The sequence below is a fragment of the Quercus robur genome, chromosome 6 (assembly GCF_932294415.1).
Source record: "Quercus robur chromosome 6, dhQueRobu3.1, whole genome shotgun sequence".
NCBI lineage: Eukaryota > Viridiplantae > Streptophyta > Magnoliopsida > Fagales > Fagaceae > Quercus > Quercus robur.
This window is the reverse complement of record NC_065539.1, coordinates 6,734,977-6,760,048: the sequence shown is the minus strand read 5'-3', so window position 1 is coordinate 6,760,048 and position 25,072 is coordinate 6,734,977. Positions and strand designations below refer to the sequence as shown.

Here is a 25,072-nt window from a genome sequence, read left to right as displayed (position 1 = left end):
GATCCAGTCGCGAGTTAACCGTATGGCCAGTTGTCCTGTTTTGTCCTGTAATGCTCCAGCTAGCATGACTGTTCATCTTCCAGTATGCTTGGCACGTGTGCAGCTTCTGGCGGCTTGCAGCCGCGAGTCCACCCGCGAGTCCCACCCGCGACTCTCTGTTTTCTTGCACACTCTTGAGCAATCTTCACTCTATCTCACTCACTACCCTTACAACAAACCCACCTAAATACAGGGTTACTAAATGCTAAATTACAAGCAAATTTGGCACGGAATAAAGCCAATTAGATGGTTGAATAAATTCAACCTTACAATTTTCTTACACTTTCTTAACAACCAAACACTATTTAAATTTGCCAATCTCCAACTCCTGACACAAAAATAACCCTAGTACTATACTAAATTGAAAACCCTTTAAACCCAAAATCAAACACCAAACCACAGATCTATAATAAACCCCAAAACCCCATTTTCCAAACCCAGCAATTAACCTCTCTCTCTCTCTCTCTCAATTTGGTTGTGTTCCATTTGATTCCAAAGAAAATCAATAGGAAAAAAAAAGGTTTGAGTGAAAATCAATTTTTGGGTTCCAAATATCGATCTGATTTGTAAGTGTGTGTTTGCAAATGAAATTTTCCTTGGCATCACAGAAAATTTCCATTGTGGCGATGTTGTGGTGTGGTAGTGGAGTTTGGTGATTGAAATTTTGTTTGGATGCCAAGAAAATCCCACTAAGATTTTTTCTTTTTAATTATTAGTTTTAGTAATTTTTACATGTAAGATTGTTAATATTTCATTTGGATACTAAGAAAATGATGGAAATATTGTTGGAATTCAAGTTTGAAGTAGAGATGGAGATTGTTGGATTTTGTTTGGATGCCAAGAAAATGGGGAAAGAAAATAAATTTTTTTTTTTTTTTTTTTTTAGTTTTTGTGGTTTTGGGTTTTAGATTTTGGAAAAAATACACTTTTGATCCCTACATTTTAGGCCAGATCCTATTTTGGTCCCTACCTTTTTGGAGCTCTTATTTTTGTCCCTAAAAATCAAAAACAGTTATCATTTTGGCCTCTACTGTCATCTTAGTAACGGAAAAATCTTACATAGTAGATAGAGACTCTAACGTGGCTAATAAAATTATGACAAAATATTTTAATTCTATTTAATAATTCCATCTTAGCATTTAAATTGAAAAATATAAATAAAAACAGAAAAATTAATTTCTCAACTTTAATTTAAAATTGAAAAAACAAATAAAAAAACTACTTTCATTTGTAGTAACTTTATCAACTTGTATTGAACTTTCTTGGCAATCAAACACGTTCCAAAAAAAAAAAATTTACCAATCTTTTTATATTTTCAATTTTCTTTTTCACTTTCTTGCTATTTCTTGGTAACCAAACAGACCTTCATTTTTATTTTCTCAATTTTCTTTTTTACTTTCTTGCAATTTCTTAGTAACCAAACAGATCTTCATTTTTTATTTTCTCAATTTTCTTTTTTACTTTCTTGAAATTTCTTGGTAACCAAATAGTGTTACATGCATTAGTTTCAACACCACAATAACCCAGATCAACCACCACTGAACCCGAATTACCACCAACAAAATCGTCCAGCACCACCACCAAACTTAGATCCATCACTCCCAGATCCATCAAGACCAAACCCTACAATCAAATTTCAATCATAACTCAGACATATTTTGAACCATTTAACAACTTGAACCCTCACACCATCACATATCAAAGAAGGAGAGATTGAGTGGGTGAGTCCAAGAACAAGAAGAAGATGGGCCGTTGTGTTCCTCTTTCTTTCTTTTCATTTCCATATGAAAAAACACAAACCCATTAAACCAATTTTAATGGCAATGGTTGTTGTACACTTGTACTTAATAGATCCACGGGATCATGTGGTGGCCCTGGTGGGTATCGGTCTAGGAGATGTGTCTGTGTAAGGCTATAAACGAGCCAAGCTTTGTCAAGTAGTGCATGTTTGAGCTTGGCTCGTCAATAAAAATTAAATGCTCAAGCTTGGCTCAAGCTTGAGACAAGCGTAAAAATAATGTTTGAACTCGAGCTCGTGAGAATGCTAAAAAGCTTAATCTTGGCTTGGCTTGGCTTGAATAATTAGTCAAGCCAAGCTTGAGCTCAATATCAAGCTCAAACTCAAGCTTTTTAGCTTTAGATCCAAAAAAAAAAAAAAATTGCATTATCAAATGCTTATATCACCAAAAATCAGGTAAACAAAAAATAAATAAATAAATAATGGGTAGTGGTAAGTGGTCTCATGTGGACTATGTTATTATTAAGATATGTGTAATGCCATAATAATGAGTTTATTTAGTAAAAATATATCAAGCTATAAACGATCCTAAACTCAGCATGTTTTGTATCGAGCTCTATTGTTCACAAACAAACTTTTTTGCTTGGGCTCGGCTTGTTTATCAAACAAGCCTAAAACTAAGGCTCAAGTTTGGCTTATTTATAAACAAATAAACATGAATGAGCTTTTTATCGAGCCGAGCCTAAGTTGTTCATGAACGGCTTGGATCATTTACAGCCTTATCCGCATATCAGGTGATGGGTTTGGTGGGTGGGTAAAGGCTACCACTTTGAAATTTGATTATTGTGAATTTTCTGGTCTGAATTTGGTTTTTGAGGTTGAATTTTATGTGTTCTCGAGTTCTTCATCTGCATTCTTATGTTCATGAAATGTGATTTTTTTTTTACTTTTTAATTCTTTTTATTTTATTTAGTTAAAATTGTTACCAAATAATAAAATTTACTAATATTTTATTAGCCATGTTAGAATCTAAAGTGACACATGTGCACTCCGTGTGCCAAGTCTGCAATTTTCGTTGCTAAGATAACAATAAGGTCTAAAATAATAACGGTTTTCAGTTTTCAAGAACTAAATAAGGTGCTTCAAAAAAGTAGGGACCAAGACAAAATTTTGCCCAAAATGTATGACCAAAAGTATATTTTCACCTTAGATTTTTAAGCTGGGTTGATTTTTGTGTCTATGCCAAATTTGATTGTTGTGTATGGTTGATGAGAAAAAACCGGGAATGTTTTTGTAACACCCCATAATTTTGATACCAAATTAATTATTATACGTAAATTAAAAAGGAGGCCTACAATTAAATGGATTTAATTAATTTGGGCCGAAAATATTAAAAATAAGATAAATACTACGGAATATGAAGCCCAAGTGAGGTAGCATAAGTAAATATATAAGCCTTGATAAACTTTTAAAAACCCTAGCCTTTTACCTCTTAAGATACACGTATATATATAAAAGGTTTTGTTTTGTTTTTGCCGCAACACACAGTTGAACAACATTTTTTTTTTTTTTTTTGCTTTGCGGCTGAACGTGAGACTACAATAGGTATGGCTTCCTTTAGCTCTAAATTTAGGAAGTTGAATATTTAGTGGCTAGACTTGTACCATGTTTGCAGGAAAGAGCTGTGCTTAAAATTACTTTAGTAGCTAATAGGATAATAGGCATCACTTTATAAAACCTAACCTATCAATATATTAAAAGAAAAAGGACTTCTAGGCATATATTTGACCTGTCAATCTCCACCTATCCTTATATTAATGGAGAAGATGACTTATAATTGTTATTATATTGGTGTAAGAATGATGCATATAGCCTTTTTGTTTTCCCTTATTTTCATCGTCAGATATAGTCTTGACCTTTCAGCCACTAGCAGGTTGAGATGCCTTCTTAAAACAAGAAATTTCCAATAAATAAAATATCTAGATATTTCTTATACCCTTTCCAACGACATCAAAATAATGTTTTCATTGTCTTTCTATATTAGAAAAGAAAACGTCCACTAACTAGGAATGAAATTGGGCAATAGAGAGGGAAAAAAAATTTGAGCAAAACTAGGCCTTACATATAGTTTGAATTATAAGGCAGCCTCAGTACCGCAATCAAAGTGGCACAAAGAATCTAACATCTCTGTAGGCTTTAATATTGATAGATTAAACTATTTAAGTGTGACAACTGGTTTTAAGTGGAAAATTTGTGTATTGATGAACCTATTTTTGATGTTGCTAGGTTCTAATTCTACTGATTTAGTGTTTACTAATTTTGGGAGTTTTCCCAAAACAGTGTTAATTATTAAACTATTTTATATTAAAGAAATATGTTGATATTCTATATATAAATTGATATTTTATAAATGTTTCATGTGCACATTGACTATTCGTTTTATGAAAAACTTGTGGGACAACCTGAATTTATTTAAACTTGTATGTGTGAATATATCTTTATATTTTTGAGAATTTTGAATGGATTATTTTTGTGAGCGTATTGAATATGTTTTGAAAACCTATGGCAAGTCGTGATTAAAAGCTTAGTATTGTATTTAGTCCTTAGCAAAAGACAATCATATTGCAGCTAGTCCTTAGCAAGGGACGGTCCCAAGAAAGGGGACAGTGCACATTTGATAGCTCCTTAGTAAGGGAGTATACTATTGAGGATCCAAAAAGGAAGCTCCTTAGCAAGGGAGTGAACATTTAGGTTCCAAAGGAGCCATCCTTAAGAAAATGGATGAAAAGGAGGTTCTAGTCCTAAAAAGGGACAGCACAACCCTATCAATGGGGCGTAAACATTGACCACAAGAAAAGTCTAGGAAATTGTTTATATGATGGTATTGATATATGTATTATGATGGCTCACAATATAAAGATATTATATATATATATATATGAAGTATTTGATGATAAAATATTGATGAGTTACAAGTTATGAATTTGTTGTAAGAATTATTTATTTGAAAGGTTTGTTTCCACACCCCAATGTTAGTGAATTCCACTTATTGAGTTATCTCACCCCTAACCCCCCTTTATTTCCCCTTACAGATACATTAGAGGGATTATTGGAGTAGAGATTCTTGGAAGACAACAGTTACGAATTATTTTGTGGAATTGGAGATTTTATTATTATTTTTATGGCATTAAACATTATACTGGAGAATTATTTTAAAGATTTTTTACCTTTGGTGGATTAGAGCTCTAACATTTGTGATGAAATTTAGGTTGCTGGTTGCTTTTATTTAATATTTTTTATGGATTATTTAGATTGAATAGACTTTTATTATTTATGATTTTGGAGCGTTACAACCAAGCACCCTTGGTGCGATGGTCACTTCACAAGTATAAGTATTTGTAGGGTGTGGGGGACAAGGGTCGAGATTCAAATTTCTAGGAAGGAACTTCACACACATATACACTTAGATTATTCTAAAGTAGAATTTCTGTTTTATATCAAAAAAATATTAATGAGAAAATGTGTAACCACCGCGCATAGGTGATAAGGGTTGCGGTTCAAGTCTCTAGAATTAAATTTTACACATATATACACTTAGATTATGTTAGAATAAAATTTTTATTTTGTATTAAAAAAATGAAAAAACCTGTAAACCTTAAATTGGAATGAATGAAAAATTATGACACTAAGGAAAAAAAAAATACTCCAAGTCTCTAAGACTCTAAAAATAAATTGGAACAGATGGAGGTTAGCACGAACTTTTTCCTTTTTTTCTATGGGCAAAACTTAGATATAGTACCTTAGGTACCCCTTTTAAAATTAAAACACTTGCCCCCTTACTTAACAGTAACACTGCTGTTTTCTTTTCGTTTATTTCTTTTCCTTCTTTTATTTTTCCCTTGTTCCAGAAGACATTCTGACTCTTGAACTCCCGCCAAACACTCTTTGCTCCTACCATTCTCTCTTTCCCTCTCTGTTCTTCTCTTTCTCTCTTTCTTTCCTTCTCTCTCACTCAGATTAGATGAAGTAGACGAATCAAGCTCTCTGAATTCTCTATCTCGCTCTGTTTTCGCAGATTGGTTGGCTGGCACTAAGAAAATTCGTTGGTATGTATTTGCTAAATCTCATTATAGGTTTTCGATTCTAGTTGTTGGGTTTGTGTTATTTTGAGGTTTTATAGAGTTTTTCTTTGTTGATTATGATCTAGGTATCAATTTTTGTTATTGGGTTTGTGTTATTATTGCTTTGGTTTGTTTTGATTTGGGTTTTCAATTCTAGCTGCTAGGTTTGTGTTATTTTGAGGTTTGGTAGAGTTTTCCTTTTGCTATTTCTGATGAAGGTTTCAATTTTGGTTAATGGGTCTGTCTTCGTATTGCTTTGGTTAATTTTAATTTGGGGTTTCAATTCTAGTTTCTGGGTTTGTGTTATTTTGAGGTTTGAAGAGTTTTCCAATGGCTGAGTTCACCTTGATGAAGTTGAGTTCTAATTTTTTTTTTTTTTTTCAATGTATGATGTTTGTCTTTGGTGTCTGATTGATACTTCAAATCAGAAATTTGAAATTGGAAAGGCAAAAGATTCTTAGAACAGCAACCATACACTAATCTTAGAGAATTAAATACAAATATCTTGATTTGCATATTTTGGAAGTTGCTGGGTTGATATTAGCAAAACATTGCAAAACATAAACAATGCTGGATTGATATACTATTGATTCTTTCTTCATGCATATACATTGCAAAACATTTTGTTTTTTAAACTTCTTTCAACAATTCCATCATATATTGTAGTAATTTTTTATATTTTTAGTGAACTTAGTTCATCAAAAGCAATAAATTATGTTTGTTAATTTACAGGTTATGGACAAAGATGGGAAGAGCAACCTTGAAGAAGTTGTGTCTATTGATTCAGAGGAAGATACAACTCCAAAAATTGGAGAAAATGCAGACACTAAAGAAGATATAACTCCAAAAATTGGAATGGAGTTTGATTCAGAGGATGAGGCATATCTATTTTATAATATATATGCTGGATATGTTGGATTTAGTATTCGTAGAGATTGGCTAAACAAAAGTAAGACAGATAAAACAACTATCATATCCTACAAGTTTTGTTGTTTTAAAGCTGGTTACAAGAAGGAAGTTGCATATGATGGAAAGAAATCTAGAATGGAATTAAGATATGGTTGCGAAGCCCAAATGGTTATCAGTCATCAAAAAAATGGTATATATCGTATTACCCGTTTTGAAGCTAAACACAATCATGAAGTTGTAACTCCACGGAGTAAACATAAATTGCCATCACAAAGGAAGATATCAGCTGCCCAAGCAGCTGAAGCTGAATTAGCAAATCGCTCTGGGATTAGGCAAAAATTAGTTTTTGAGTTCATGAGTAAACAAGCTGGAGGTAGGGAAAATCTTGGTTTTACTCTTAAAGATATTAGTAATCATTTACAATCTAAACGGATGAGGGAAATGAAAGAGGGAGAAGCATTTACCCTTATTCATTACTTTGAGATGAGAAAGTCTGAAAATGCTTCATTTTTCTATGAGATACAGTTGGATGTTGATGATCAAATAACTAATATATTTTGGGCAAATCCTAAAATGGTTGTGGATTATGATTTATTTGGTGATGTAGTTTGTTTTGATACCACGTATCGAACCAATAAAAACCGTCGTCCATTGGCACCTATAATTGGAGCGAATCATCATAGACAAATTGTGGTCTTTGGTGCTGCATTGTTGTATGATGAAACAGCTGAAACTTTTTCATCGTTATTTCGAACCCTCTTAAAAGTTATGTGTGGAAAGAAGCCGGTTACAATTTTTACTGATCAAGATCCAGCAATGGCTAAAGCAATTGCAAAAGTGTTACCAGAATCTCATCATCGTTTATGCCGATGGCATATATATCAAAATGCTCTCAAAAAACTCAACAGGTATTTTTAGAGTTCAAATTCATTTGCTGCAGAATTTAAAAGTTGTATGTGTGATCATGAGTATGAGGATGATTTTTTTCAAGCATGGGAATCAATGTTAGATAAACATGGTCTTCAAGAAAATAGTTGGCTGAAATTCGTTTTTGAAGTTAGAGAAAAATGGGCGATGGTATATGGTAGAAATCATTTTTGCGCAAATATGACAACCACACAATTGAGCGAAAGCTTCAATAGTCGCTTGAGACATTATCTAAAGTCAACCAATAATGTGTTGGAATTTTTTTGTCATTTTGAAAGGTTACTTGAAGACTTATGCCACAATGAGTTGGATTCCAATTATGACATGAGCCAGCGTTTGCCAGTTTTGAGAGTGGAAGTGCTTTTGTTGAAGAACTCAAGGGATGTTTACACACCCAAAATCTTTAATTTCTTTCAAGAAGAGTATAAGAAGTCTTTGGACATGGTTGTTAATACATGCTATGATATTTCACCATTGTTTGAGTACAAGGTTTGCATGTATAGGTGTACTCGAGAACATAAGGTTATCTTCAATTCTACAGACCAAACAATTGTTTGCAGTTGTAACAAATTTGAGTTTGCTGGGTTTTTATGTAGTCATGCATTAAAGGTGCTAGATATTCAAAATATAAAACTACTTCCTTCTCGATACATTTTGAAGCGGTGGACTAAGCAAGCGAGAGTTGGATGTGTACTAGATAGCTATGGTTGCATTGTGAAAGAAGATCCTAAGTTGGATATAACAAATCGGTATAAAGATTTGTGTCGTAATGCAGTTAACATTGCAAGTAAGGCTGCTGAAACTAAAGAAGCATCTGTGTTTTTAGCTAAGAAGTTGGTTGAATTAAATCTTGATGTGGAAAGGATTTTGAAAAAAAAAAACAGATTTACCTTCCAACGAAATTGGGATGGATCCTTCTCATAATGAACATGTAGATGTTGCATCTGTCATATCAGCTTATAAAGCAACTGGGGTTTTCTCGTGGGAAGGCTTAGTCTGGAACAAGGGAAAAATAAAAGAAGGAAAAGAAATAAACGGAAAGAAAACGACAATGTTACTGTTAAGTAAGTGGACAGGTGTTTTAATTTTAAAAGAGGCACCTAAGGTACTGTATCTAAGTTTTGCCCTTTTTCTATTGTAGAAGTCAATGCGAGTTTGCGATCCCTTGCATACTGCATGACGAAATATTATAGACAAAACCTACATAACTAATATAGAATTAACAAAGGAAATATAACTTCAAAAACAAAGGAATGAGAGTCTGTCTAAAAAAGTTCATGAAAAAGTCAGCCATTCATTTCACCTTTATTATATTGGGTTGGTGGTACGTACGCATCCATGACCATGAGACCAAGACAGTTGCTGATTATGTATTTAAGGAACTCTGTTTTCCTTTGTTTGACACTTAGAAATACACTAAGATAGTCTAACTCTCTGCTTTTCTTTAACCCATTAACCCACTAATCGTTTTGAAATTATCTCTGAATGGCTCACAAAAGCAAGATTTTGATAATTGGAGGGACTGGATACATTGGAAAATACATAGTAGAGGAAAGTGCGAAATCTGGGCACCCCACTTTTGCATTGGTCAGAGAGAACACAGCTTCAAATCCTGAAAAGTCTAAACTCATTGAGAGCTTCAAGAGCTCTGGAGTGACACTTCTCAATGTATTTACAAAGTCTAGTTCTCCACAACTTGCGTGTGTTTAATACTTTGGTTTAGTATATAGATCTTGAAAGTCGTAATTTTTCACAGGGAGACATCTATCATCATGAGAGCTTGGTGAAGGCAATAAAGCAAGTCGATGTAGTTATCTCTGCAGTTGGAATACAACAGATAGCTGATCAGGTGAATATTATTGCTGCCATCAAAGAAGCTGGAAATATCAAGGCAAGGCACTTATCTTTGCTAAAACTTTTTAATAATTTCCGATTTTTTTCCCTCTTTTCTAAAGTTGCTTATTTAGTTTTCAGCAACCTTTGGCCTTTGTTATCAAATCGTCCTTTAAATTTAAAATGTTTTATTTAATCCCTTTACTTTCAAAATTGTTTCAAAAAGATACTAATCACCATAAAATAAATGAAAATTGAAGATGTGAGAAATGGAATTCATGTCATGTCATAAGCCCGACATCCTCAAAGTGACCTCTGTTTCATTAATTCATTTATTATTTCAGCAATTTACTTTTATCAAATGATGGTAATGACTTTTTTGAAACATGTTAAAGCAAAAAAGCAAAAGTTGATGACCAAATATGCAATTTAACTTCTTCTTTTAGCTGTTTAGCTTGTAATTGTTGAACTAAATGAGAAATCAAGAAACTTACATTACATACAATGAAATATTGGTGGGTTTCAGAGGTTCCTCCCGTCCGAGTTTGGAAGTGCTATGGATCGTGCCAAGGCAGTCGATCCAATTAAACATCATCTCGGGGTCAAGGCTAGCATCCGAAGATCCATCGAGGCCGAAGGAATTCCATATACCTACCTTTTGTCTAATGGCTTTGCTGGGTACTTTTTGCCCAACTTCGGAATTGCACGTACTGGTGGCACTGGCAGTTTCACAGCTCCTCCTAGGGACAAAGTAGAAATAATTGGAGATGGAAACACCAAAGGTATTAATATAAATTCAATCATCTTTCTCTTTAAACTTGTCAAGACTTTCTCATTTGCTTATGTATGTGCGTGCGTGTGTGAACCTTTTACTAGATATAAGTCAACTAGATCAACTACTTTGGTTAAAGATGACCAAGTAATTGTTATTTTCTATGTTGACAGTAATTTTTTCCAAAGAAGAGGATATTGCGACCTATACCATAAAAGCAGTGGACGATCCAAGAACCTTGAACAAGGTCCTTCATATTAGACCCCCGGCAAATAATTTGTCCTTCAATGAGATTGTTTCCCTATGGGAGAAGAAGATTGGCAAGACCCTTGAAAAAACTTATCTTCTGGAGGATCAACTTCTAAAGAAAATCCAAGGTTACTAAGAACAATTTCACCTGTTGATTTATAGTGTTTTCTTATAGATCTAATTTGGTTTGGATCATATATCCCCTCCTCCCAGACGTTTGAGTTTTTTCGATCAAATTTGTTAGGATACACTTTGTTACCTCATTTGGAATTTGGATAATTATTAGGGGAGTTGTATTATATTCTTCATTTCTTAGTACTGTTAGTCAAACCAGCTGATTGTAACACCAAAGATTCGCATATTAGAGACTACTAAAAAAATTTAATTAGAAGTGACTATGAACACATTAGTTGTATTTGACTGTTTTTCTGCACGACTGACTTCATTTCATCAATATTTAGTGCATAACTTGTTTGGTTGGCATAAATATAATAAAAAAGGAAGTAATCCTCCTATTGATTTGAGCAGTTCCATGTACTAGCCAGAGAATGTTGACAGTTTCATAGATGGTTGGGCTATCTGATACTTTTATTAGCTTTTCTGCAGAGTCTCCCAGTCCTTTAAACCTCAGACTATCCATTAAGCACGCTACATTTGTGAAGGGAAATCTTACAAACTCTGAGGTTAAGACTTCTTTTGGCGTGGAAGCTTCAGAGCTTTATCCAGAGGTGAAATACACCACTGCAGATGAATACTTGGACCAGTTTGTCTAACACTTGGAACATTCCTCTGTGGTAATGTTTTTACTATCTTACAATGTACAATAAAAAAAAAGGGAAATATATATTGCACACACTCACTTACACACACAGTGTAGTGTGTGAAATAGACATTGCTCAAAAATAAAATCTATGTTGTGTATGTGGCATTTGTTACTTGTTAGTTATGCCCTTGTTTGTGTCATGTAAACCCTTGGATTGGATCCTTAATTTGTAAATTTGTTTCCTGGTGAATATGTTAGTCAAATTGTGCTTCTTGTGAAGAAAATTTTAAAAATCCTTGTTATGAGGTTCTTTGTTGTAGAACATGTTAAGTACTCGGTGTCTCAAATCAGATACTCTTGCTTTTGCTAATGGAGGGCCATAAAAAAATCATCCGAACCCGATGTTGGCTAATAATTTGTGCATCTTGGGACATGACGTTATGAACTGTGCATCAATTAAAGTAAATATTTAGAGCCAAGTATTGCAAAATAAGGTCTTTTGATAGGCCAGCAGTTTGCTTACTATGATAAAGGATTTTTGTTGTTCACTTGATATCTTTTAAAATTTTGTAAAATTACACTTTGCAATCAAACATGAACTTCTCTTAAATTTAATAATAAAAACAGAATTTATAAGTTTATTTTATTGATTTACAAAAGCTCAAAAAAAAAAATCCAATCATATTTTTTGGAGATTTGGTTACATCTATTGGTTTGTGTTAAAAACACTTGACCATATGTTTAATCATATACTGCTATTGTGGGCTTTTTTTTTTCTTTTCCTTTTTTTTTTTTAATATTTTAGGTAAGAGGCCTAGATGAGGTAGGAGTCCTATTTATTACAGACGTGTGTCTCTCCTAGTCGCCCGTTTAGTTGCTTGTCTTTCTTGGGCTTTAATAACTTGCCCCCATCTTGTTGCTTATCATTCTTGGTTTTTATAGATGTTTGTGACATTCATCAAAAAAATTATAGAGGTTTGTGACCATTGGATGTTTCATTTTTGGAACCCTTGGTGTGAACATGTTTTTAATACCTTTCCTTTTGTCAATCCAACAAGAATATCATTGAAGCAAGAGAAAAATATATGGCAAAGGAAAATCACTCTCAATAGAAAAAAAGGCATTTGCAAAAAGCTTATTTAATTAAAACTAAAAATTTTTTGTTGAAAGTGTATAAGAAAAATGTTAAAAGCTAGTAAAATAGTACAATAAGACTCATGAATAGTACCAAAAAAGTGTAATGAAACTCATGAATATTACCAAAATGAAGTTAAAAACTTAAATAAGCTAAACTTTTCATCACATCTCATAATTGAACTTGTGAGAAAGAGTTATGATGGTGTTTTAAATAAGTCATTGACTTGGTCAGATAATAGGTTAGCTTACAAGAAAAGCTCCAATGGGCTGAACTAAACAGTCATAAAGGGCTACAAAAGCCCAAAAAAGGCAAGAAAATAGAAAAATAAAAGGCTCAAGGTAAAATTGATTTAGATACACGTGCAATGGGACGAGGTACATGGGATATAGTTAAGGCCCATGTTTATACAAAGCCCTATATTTTAAGATATCAAAAAAAGTTCAAAAAATAGTTTATAAATTGAACAATGGTCAATGTGAGATTCACAACAAAACCCTAGTGTTGAAGAACACACCCACACCAACACACTTGAGGTGGTGGTCCGGTGGAACTTCAGCCATATAAGAAGACAATACAATATATAAGAGCCCATAGCTCACCATGTCCAACACTATCACAATTTAAAAGTGTGGCTAGATGAGATCATAAATTGTATTGTATGACATCTTCAAAATGATTTTATATAAAAATTTAAAAGCAATGTTTATTAATGCTCTTACACACACTAAAAAAAACACCTAAAACTGTGACTTGATTTTAGTTTTTTTCTCTAAGGAGCGTAAATGTTTATAACAATAGCTTATAACAAAATTTTTCCCAAATTTTAATGGAATGAAACCCTAGTTAGAGATTCATAAAAAATTTTAAAATTTTAAAATAAATAAAAATGAGGAGGGGGACGGTAATTGGAGATCAGCACATACGTTATATTATAAACCCTTACGTCATTTTGTTGATTAAAAGTAGACTATTGAGTGGTTCTAAAAGTAATAAACAAATGAAAAGAAGAAGCCACTATGACTATGAGCCCTCTTGCATATTGCATGACCAAATACCGTAGCAAAACCTATAGTTGAAGGAGTCAAACAAAGACATTTCTGTATACGTACTTGTATTTTAGGAGCTCTGACTGACTTTGTTTGAAACTGAGAACTACCCATAAGATAGTCCAACTCTCTGCTTTGCTTAAACCCTATTAATCCTTTTAGTTTGAAACTCTCTCTGAATGGCACAAAAAAGCGAGATTTTGATAATTGGAGGGACTGGATACATTGGAAAATACATAGTAGAGGAGAGTGCGAAAGCTGGGCATCCTACTTTTGCATTGGTCAGAGAAAACACAGCTTCTATTCCTGAGAAGTCCAAACTCATTGAGAGCTTCAAGAGCTCTGGAGTAACACTTCTCCATATATGTACAAACTCTAGTTCTCCGCATCGTGGGTGTGTTTTCATTACTTTGGATTAGTATATTGATCTTGAAAGTCATGTGATTGTTTCACAGGGAGACATATTTCATCATGAAAGCTTGGTGAAGGCAATCATGCAAGTTGATGTAGTGATCTCTACACTTGGATGTTGGATCACCAGAACAGATAGCTGATCAAGTGAAGATTATTGCAGCCATCAAAGAAGCTGGAAATATCAAGGCAAGGCACATATATATATATATATATATATATATATATATCTTGCTAAAATCTTTTTAATATTTTTCTAGTTTTTTTTTTTTTTTTTAATGTTAAGTTGCTTATTTAGTTCTCAACAACTTTTGGCCTTAGTATCAAATCTTCCTTTTACTTTAAAATGTTTTCCTTAATCCTTCTATTTTTAGAATTGTTTCAAAAAATACTTATCATCTAAAATAATAGGAAATTGTAAAAAATGAAATTCATGCCATGTCATAGGCTCCACATCTTGTGACCTAGGATGATGTGTTGGATATATTATTATTTTATTTACAAGAATTTAAAATAATTAGGCTTAGTGATAATTCTTTATTTAAATAAGGTAGCAGTAGATTAGTATTGTAATTTGCTTGTATTCAAATTGATTCATATATTTTAGGAAATGATTTGGTCCTTATGTTTTAGGATTTATTGATGAGGTTCTCTCATCTTAGTCTATTTATGTAAGTTGAATGTCTCAAAAGTCATTTTCTCCCTTTTATGTTCAAGATACTAGTCACCTAGAATCGGCTAAATATCATTTTATTTTTCCGGTTTACATCACATCCTCAAAGTAACCTTAATTTCATTTATTATTTCAGCAATTTACTTCTATATGATGATATTGACCTCTCGAAACATGTTAAAGTAAAAAATCAAAAGTCAATGATCAAATGTGCAATTTAACTTCTTCTATTTGCTGCTTGGCTTGTAACTATTGAACTAAACGAGAAATCAAGAAACTTACATTATCTACAATGAAATATTGGTGGGTTTCAGAGGTTCCTCCCGTCCGAGTTTGGAGGTGATGTGGATCGTATCCATGCAATCGAGCCAATTGAACATCATTTCAGGCCAAGGCTAGCATCCGGAGATCAATCGAGGCTGAAGGAGTTCCATATACCTACCTTGTTTCCAGGGGTGGAACTACCCTTGGACCAGGGGTGGCCATTGCCCCCCTAAATTTTTTTTTTAAAATATTAATATATATATATATGTGTGTGTATTAATTTTAGCAATTTTGTTCTATAAAATTACATTTTATTTCCCTTTAACAATATCATTGATTCTTTTAAGAGTAATGTTATACTCACAAACTTTTTTTATAACATTTTTACTAACCGTTTTGGTAGCAAATTCTTATTGGTTCACATATGAGCACACCACTTACATAATTTTTTTACTTACCAATAACCACTTATTACATAAGTAATTTATAAAAAAATAAAATAAAATAAAATAAAAAATTGCAGTTCTAGCATTTTCCTCATTTTAGTGACATAAAAAAATTTATAGATCTAAAATCTAAAACAAAATATATAAGCCCAAAAAAAAAATAGCTCAAAAAAAAAATACCAGTAAAACTAAAAACAAAATTAAGCTCAATTAATTAATTTTATCCAAAATAAATAACCTTGCCCTTTAAACAATTCTAAACAAAAATAATTTTGTTCTTACTTACAAAAAATAAAAATAAAAATAAAAATGACAGCAGCTCAAAGGTTGAAATCCCTGCACATAGCCAACAATAAAACCACCCTCTCCAACTCAAAGTTTTGGCTCCGTTCCTACTTGTTTCCAATGGCTTTGCTGGGTACTTTTTGCCTAACTTCGGAATTGGACTTGCTGGTGCCACAGCTCCACCTTGGGACAAGGTAGAAATAATTGGAGATGGAAACACTAAAGGTATTAGTATAAAATTCAGTCATCTTTCTTTTTGAACTTGTCGAGACTTTCTCATTTGCTTATATATGTGTGTGCGTGTGTGTGCCTTTTACTACATGTAAGTCAACTAGATCAACTACTTTGGTTAATAAAGGTGACAAAGTAATTGTTATTTTCTATGTTAACAGTAATTTTTTCCAAAGAAGAGGATATTGCGACTTATACCATAAAAGCAGTGGACGATCCAAGAACCTTGAACAAGGTCCTTCATATTAGACCCCCGGCAAATATTTTGTCCTTCAATGAGATTGTTTCCCTATGGGAGAAGAAGATTGGCAAGACCCCTGAGAAGTCTTACCTTCTAGAGGATCAACTTCTAAAGAAAATCCAAGGTTAGTAAGAACAATTTCACCTGTTGATTTATAGTGTCTTCTTATAGATCTAATTTGGTTTGGATCATATATCCCCTCCTCCCTTAGACGTGTGTGTTTTTTCGATCTAATTTGTTAGGATACGCTTTGTTACCTCATTTGGAATTTGGATAATTATTAGGGGAGTTGTATTATATTCTATCATTTCTTAGTACTGTTAGTCAAACCAGCTAACTGTATCACCAAAGATTCGCATATCAGAGACAAAGTAAAAAAAATTAATTAGAAGTGACTATGTACACATTAGTTGTATTTGACTATTTTTCTGGACGACTGACTTCATTTCATCAATATTTAGTGCATAACTTGTTTGGTTTCTTATTGAAAATTTTGGTTGGCATAAATATAATAAAAAAGGAAGTAATCCTCCTATTGATTTGAGCAGTTCCATGTACTAGCCAGAGAATGTTGACAGTTTCATAGATGGTTGGGCTATCTGATTCTTATTTTTGCTTTTCTGCAGAGTCTCCCAGTCCCAGTCCCTTAAACCTTTTCCTATCCATTGCCCACGGTATATTTGTGAAGGGAAATCTTACAAACTCTTAGGTTAAGGCTTATTTTGGCATGGAGGCTTCAGAGCTTTATCCAGAGGTGAAATACACCACTGTGGATGAATACTTGAATCAGTTTGTCTAAAACTTGGAATATTCCCTTGTGGCAATGTGTTTACTATCTTACAAATTACAATGTACAATAAAAATAAAGAGAAATATTTATTGCACACACTCACTTACACACATAAAATAGTGTGTGAAATAGTCATTGCTCAAAAATAAAATCTATGTTGTGTATGTAGCATTTGTTACTTGTTACTCGTTAGGTATGCCCTTGTTTGTGTCATGTAAACACTTGGATTGGGTCCTTAATTTGTAACTTTGTTTCCAGGTCAATATGTTAGTCAGATTGTGCTTCTTGTAATGAAAATTTTAAAAATCCTTGTTATGAGGTTCTTTGTTGTAGAACATGTTAAGTACTCGATGTCTCAAATCAGATACTCTTTTGCTTTTGCTAATGGAGGGCCATAAGAAATTCATCCAAACCCGATGTTTGCTAATAAATTGTGCATCGTGGGTGTAGTGACCCAAAAAGGGGGGTCTTGCATTCCATGGAGTCTCACATCGCCTAAGGAAGCACATGAGAATGTATTTATAAGGAATAACCTCCCTTCAATGTGTAGAGGCGTTGGGGAAAAACAAAACCATGAGGGGTATGGGCCCCAAAGTGGACAATATCTACACAGTAGGGGTGGGGCCATTATAGATGGTATCAGAGCCATGCTCTAACCGGAAGTGTGGGTCCCACACGCGAGGACGCGTGTGCCCGTAAGGGGGGTGGCTTAGTATGATAAAAGGATTTTTGTTGCTCACTTGATATCTTTTAAAATTTTGTAAAATTACACTTTGCAATCAAACATGAACTTCTCTTAAATTTAATAATAAAAAAACGAATTTATAAGTTTATTTTATTGATTTACAAAAACTCAAAAAAAAAAAAATCCAATCATATTTTTGGCAAATTTGGTTACATCTGTTGGTGTGTGTGTTAAAAACACTTGACCATATGTTTAATCATATATTGCTATTGTGATAACATTTTAGTGGCTTAGAAACCCTTCACTACCTAAAAAATAAAAGACAAGGGAAAACTGGATCCACAGCTCTTAAACTTGGCATGAGTAAGGCCTATAATAGGGTTGAGTGGAATATTTTGGAAAAACTTTCGGAAAAATTGGGATTTGATGAGATCAAATGGGTTTCCCTTATTAACATGTGCATAAGGTCGGTTTCTTTCTCAGTTTTGGTGAATGGTGAACCCCATGGTTTATTCCAACCTAATAGAGGTCTTCGAAAAGGAAATCCTTTATCGCCTTATTTGTTTATTTTACGTGCAAAAGACCTCCATTCACTTATACAACAGGTTGAAAACAATGGTTTATTAAGGGGCGTATCCCTTTGCAAAGATGGTCCCAAGGTCTCACACTTATTCTTTGCGAATGACAGCCTCCTATTTTGCCAAGCAAATGACCATGATAGCCAAGCCATGCTAGAAATCCTTGAGAAATATGAACATGTGTCAGGGCAACAAATCAATCGAGATAAAACTCAAATTTTTTTTTTCAGCTCTAACACATCAAGACCAATGCAAGAACACATCATAGATTTGCTAGGGGTTTCGGTTGTAGCACATTATGAAAAATACTTGTGACTTCCATCCATTGTTGGACGAGCATAAAAACAGAGCTTCACCTACATTCGGGAAAGAATTTGGAAAGAAAAAAATCCAAGGTTGGAAGGAAAATCTGTTGTCCCAAGCCAGAAGGGAAATCTTGATTAAGGCGGTGATCCAATCCATGCCAACCTTCACAATGAATTGTTTTAAACTCCCAAAGTGTCTTTGTAAGGATATTGAACCCTTAATCAAGAAATTTTGGTGGGGATATAAGGGTGAGGCTCGCAAAATTCATTGGGTGGGATGGAAGAAATTGTGTTTACTAAAGATTCAAGGTGGATTTGGATTTAAGGACTTAGATCAATTCAATCTTGCTCTTCTTGGAAAGCAGGTATGGAGGGTCATCCACAATACCAATTCCCTTTTTTATAAGGTATTCAAAGCCAAATATTTCCCAAATTGTTCTATTTTGGATGAGGAGGTAAAGACACATGGCTCGTATGCTTGGCAAAGCATTTTAAAGGCAAGAAGTATTGTTCATTAAGGAGCTTCTTGGCGAATTGGTAATGGAGAAAGGGTCCTCATCAGGGGAGATAATTGGCTTCCAGATCCATATTGCAGGCAAGTAATATCCCCTCAAAAAAATTTCCCCAACAATACTCATGTTTGTGCTTTAATTGATGATGAGGGACCTTAATGGATTGAAGATAGAATTAGGGAGGAGCTGCTGCCACACGAAGCTGAAGCTGTCCTCAGTATTCCCATTAGTCATCGCAGACCAGTTGATACTTTGATTTGGCAAAGAACAAAGAATGAAGTTTACTCAACAAAATCTGCCTACCGTATGCTTGATGAAGCCAAGAATTTGTCTGAAGCAGGGGCAGTCAAATCCGACAGCACACAATGGCATTTGGAAGAAAATTTGGAGTATCAATGTCCCTAACAAAATTAAGTATTTTCTATGGCGAGCCTGGCGTGAAGCACTGCCTACAAAGAAAAACCTGTGTCATTGTGAAGTGACTCACAACTCTACTTTTGAGTTTTGCAATGGGGAGGAGGAAGACACTATCCATGTTCTTTGGGAGTGTCAGGTGACTAAGGCGATTTGGTGGGAGATTGAACCATGTCGTAGTAATCTGTCAACCTGATTTACTTGCTTAGCAGATTTACTAACAGGTATTTTTCATTGCCACGAACCAAATCTGACAGAGCTGTTTGCATTTGTTGCTTGGAGTACATGGACGAAGAGGAATGCAGCACGATTACTGAATTGTTCCGTCCCTTAATCAAAGATTTTTGCTGATGCAAAGGACAGATTATACAAATACCAAGCAGCACAGAAAGCCAACCAACCAGAGTTAGCAATCCTCGACCCTTCCCGTTGGTCGCCTCCTCCAGTGCATTTACTCATAGAAAATTTCAACGGGGCTCTGTTCCATGAGACGTCGTGTGCTGGCATTGGAGTGGTCATAAGGAATGCTACAGCCTACAGGAAAGGTGGTGGGTGCTCTATGAGGAATGCTACAGCCTACAGCCAGGCCGAAAGGCACAATGCTTTCCTGCTTTAACTCGATTCCAACTTTACATAAAAGCACAACTTTGAACTAGTCTAAAACACTTTTAAATACATTGTTTTGATCATGGTTTGCGAACAATACAAATTAGAGTTCTAAATACATAAAATCCTAAGACTTTAGAACCTAACAAAGTCTAGCATCCGGAGATCCATCGAGGCTGAAGGAATTCCATACACCTACCTTGTGTCCAATGGCTTTGCTGGCTACTTTTTGCCTAACTTCGGAATTGCACTTACAGGTGGCACTGGCAGTTTCACAGCTCCTCCTAGGGACAAAGTAGAAATAATAGGAGATGGAAACACCAAAGGTATATATTAATATAAATTCTATCATTTTTCTCTTTGAACTTGTCAAGACTTTCTCATTTGCCTATGTATGTGCGTGCGTGTGCCTTTTACTATATGTAAGTCAACTAGATCAACTACTTTGGTTAATAAAGGTGACAAAGTAATTTTTATTTTCTATGTTAACAGTAATATTATCCAAAGAAGAGGATATTGCGACTTATACCATAAAAGCAGTGGACGATCCAAGAACCTTGAACAAGGTCCTTCATTTTAGACCCCCTGCAAATATTTTGTCCTTCAATGAGATTGTCTCCCTATGGGAGAAGAAGATTGGCAAGACCCTTGAGAAAACTTATCTTCTGGAGGATCAACTTCTAAAGAAAATCCAAGGTTAGTAAGAACAATTTCACCTGTTGATTTATAGTGTTTTCTTATAGATTTAATTTGGTTTGGATCATATATCCCCTCCTCCCTTAGACGTGTGAGTTTTTTCGATCTAATTTGTTAGGATACACTTTGTTACCTCATTTGGAATTTGGAATTTGGATAATTATTAGGGGAGTTGTATTATATTCTTCATTTCTTAGTACTGTTAGTCAAACCAGCTAACTGTAACACCAAAGATTCGCATATTAGAGACAATACTAAAAAAATTTAATTAGAAGTGACTATGTACACATTAGTTGTATTTGACTATTTTTCTGGACGACTGACTTCATTTCATCAATATATGGTCATAACTTGTTTGGTTTCTTATTGAAAATTTTGGTTGGCATAAATATAATAAAAAAGGAAGTAATCCTCCTATTGATTTGAGCAGTTCCATGTACTAGCCAGAGAATGTTGACAGTTTCATAGATGGTTGGGCTCTCTGATACTTATTTTTGCTTTTCTGCAGAGTCTCCCAGTCCTTTAAACCTCTTCCTATCCATTGCCCACGCTATATTTGTGAAGGGAAATCTTACAAACTCTGAGATTAAGGCTTCTTCTGGCTTGGAGGCTTCACAGCTTTATCCAGAGGTGAAATACACCACTGCGGAAGAATACTTGGAGCAGTTTGTCTAAAACTTGGAACATTCCTTTGTGGCAAAGGGAAATATCTAGTGCAAACACTCACAGTGTAGTGTGTGAAATAGACATTGCTCAAAAATAAAATCTATGTTGTATATGTGGCATTTTTTACTTGTTAGTTATGCCCTTGTTTAAACAAGAGCATAACTAACAAATAACAAATGCCACATGTAAACCCTTGGATTGGGTCCTTAATTTGTAAATTTGCTTCCTGGTGAATAAGTTAGTCAAATTGTGCTTCTTGTAATGAAAATTTTAAAAATCCTTGTTATGAGGTTCTTTGTTGTAGAACATGTTAAGTACTCGGTGTCTCAAATCAGATACTCTTTTGCTTTTGCTAATGGAGGGCCATAAAAAATTCATCCGAACCCGATGTTAGCTAATAATTTGTCCATCGTGGGAACTGTGGTTATGAACTGTGCATCAATTAAAGTAAATATTTAGAGCCAAGTATTGCAAAATAAGGTCTTTTGATAGGCTAGCAGTTTGCTTACTATGATAAAAAAGATTTTTGTTGTTCACTTGATATCTTTAAAAATTTTGTAAACTTACACTTTGCAATCAAACATGAATTTCTCTTAAATTTAATAATAAAAACAGAATTTATAAGTTTATTTTATTGATTTACAAAAACTCAAAAAAAAAAATCCAATCATATTTTTGGGAGATTTGGTTATATTTGTTGGTGTGTGTTAATAACACTTGGCCATATGTTTAATCATATACTGCTATAATGGGTTTTTTTTTTTTCTTTTCTTTTTTCTTTTTCTTTTTTGATATTTTAGTTAAGAGGCCTAGATGAGGTATGAGTCCTATTTATTACAAACGTGTGTCTCGCCTAGTCGCCTGTTTAGTTGCTTGTCTTTCTTGGGCTTTAATAACTTGCCCCATCTTGTTGCTTATCATTCTTGGTTTTTATAGACACTAGTTGCTAACCCGTGCGATGCACAGGAAAATTTAGAAAAATGTTCAAGAAATTCATTTTTTTTTTTACTTCACCTTCCTCTAGATTGATGAAAGCTATAAGATTAATAATTCCTAATATTCATGTACTTAAACAGCAAATTTAAATGGTTAAATGTTGCAAGTTTGATGAATCCATAATTATAACCTTTAAAAATACTTCATTCCAAACTTACAAAAGTAAATTTATGAATTTTTACTCCTCCTTTGGCAAGCACAATTATTTTCCAATTAAATCTCCTTTCAAATAGTGTTTCTTAGTATTGGTACATTTTGTAGTTGGAAAAGAGATACGCAAGTCTAATGTTTAGTTCATATTGCAAAGTTACATGCTACTTATAATTTGTTTCTAAATATTTGAAGATTGATATATTTAATGAGGCATGTTATATAAACTAAAAAAAAAAAAAATGTCAAATGTTTTTTGATATTCACTTGGTTGAAAACACAATCGGTGGTATCTAACAAATTTCCACTTTGAATTCATTAAATTTGATTAAAATGCAAAACCCCATTTAAGACTAACAGGTATTTGCTAAACTATTTAGCCATGCAACTATATAAGTTGATAGTGTATATATTGTGTGCGAGAATGTGAATACGCGTACACAAAACACACAAAATTAAAATACAAATTATGTGTTCCTACTTCTCTATAAAATCTAAAAGGGAATAAAAACCATCATCAAAGTTGAATAAAAATTGTATTTGAAAGCATAATGTAAAAGAGATTTCTTATTAACTTTGATAGGCCACAAACTGAATGACCCCTTGTGATAGAAATTAATTAATTATTTAGCCAAGTTATTAATTAATCAATTTATCATGCAAACGCGTGGTAGCACAAACAAATCACAAATAAACTAATTATGCAGCGGAAAATAAATAACACGGTGATTTGTTTACGAATGGGGAAAACCTAACGGCAAAAACCCCCACGGGTGATTTTCAGGTCACCACTCCCGAAACTCCACTATTATCACAACAAGCAGTTACAAGTAAAGGAATCTCAAGTACCTTACCAACCTACAGTTGAACCCTTGCCCCAATACCCAATTGGACTTGTTCTGTAGTGACAGTTCCCCTTTCGATGCACGACTTCCAAGTACGTGACTAACCAATTGCGCGGATCCCAGTACACGACTTCAATTACCAACTAAGAAGGTTGTTGGTTGCAAAGTTCTTCAATTCATCCACACAATGAAGATCAAGAAGATGCTTGGTCACAAAACCCTACGATGCACATACATAACAACTTCTTCAAGAGAAAGAGATGAACTAGGGCAAGAACTTCGTCTCCGGTCACAATTTGCTTGAACAGAGTTTGCTCAAAACTTATGCAACTTGTGAACTGTTTGACGACCCTTAAAACAATCCTTTTATATGTCTAGGATTAAGAGAAAAGAAGGCCCAAAGACATATTCACGGATCCCAAGAAAATCAGATTTGAATTCTGAAAATCTTAAACCTCGACAGATAAGAGGTGTCGAGTAGGTGTCGAGCACACCGAATGTAGAACAGCTTTCTTAAGCTCGATAGATACAGCTGTCGAGCCAGCTGTCGAGCTTTAATGATTTTGCACTATGAACTTGTTTTCTTGGACAGACTTGAAGGCTTCAATACTTGATCTTGAAACATGGTTTCTTGAAGTATTTAAACACATCCTAAATCTACCCAAATACAAGTAAAGTGCGTTTTGTCAAAAGATAAGCCAATTACATAAAATCATGACATATGTTCTTAACATGTGAAACACATATGTCCTAACAAACTTATATCCCAAAATTTTAAGGAACATCTCAAGAAGTTTAGTAGCTAAACATAGCTTTTAGTAACTATAGCATTCAGCAAGAACTTTCAATATCTAGCCTAATTTACAATTTTTTTTTTCAATAAGTAACCTAATTTACATACATGACAGCTTAGCAACTGAGAGAAGACTTCCACTGAAACTTCTATGACAGCATCAAACCCCAAACTTGTCAACATGTGCTAATCCAAAATGGTTCCTCTTTCCTTTTGATCCAATTTTCCCACCATGTTCTATAATAAGTTACATACAATCATCACAGAACTCCTAATCATAACTTGAGGCAAGTTTTCAAGAACTCCATAGAATTCCAGTTTATGGTTTTCTTCCACTCTATGTGTGAGAGTGCACCATCAAGTACACAATTCAATGTAAGCATTCATCTCTAGTCTAGAGAGGAAAAAAAAAAAGGGTAGATAATCATCAATTGAATTATTTCCATTTAAAACAGATTTTGGATGCATGTTTGATTCGATAACTCAATAAAAAAATAATTAATAGGAGTTTCTTTGAATATATTATTTTCAACCTATGACTTTAAATAGAATCTATATAAGATTTCAAAGAAACTATTACGCCTTTACAGCTTAATATAAATGAAAAACAAAAACCTTGAGATAGAAAACAGGTAGCTCATTACCTTTGTCTAAGTCCCCCCACATCACCATTCACATCCAGCAAATCAATACGAAATACAAAACACAAACATAGAAAACTCATAAAATTTTCACCACAAGTAAAACTATAGTACAAATACAAAATAAGTTTGCCACTGAATCCTTAACATTGAAACAGTAAGCAACGAAAATTAATAAATCAGAGAGAGCTTTAAAAAAGAGCATCAAGAACTCTCATTTCCACCTTCATGTTTGTGTATTGAATTGATGTTAGTTGCATTGAAAACTATACATAAAATAAAAACCCATAAACAATTTCATCTAGAATA

At 33.8% G+C, this 25,072-nt stretch overlaps 1 pseudogene; it reads left to right on the top strand.

Annotated features, from left to right (window-relative positions):
* The window catches only part of LOC126732497 (phenylcoumaran benzylic ether reductase Betv6-like), a 33,065-nt pseudogene extending 21,409 nt beyond the window's left edge, over nucleotides 1–11,656 (top strand).
* Nucleotides 11,657–25,072: the final 13,416 nt, after the last annotated feature.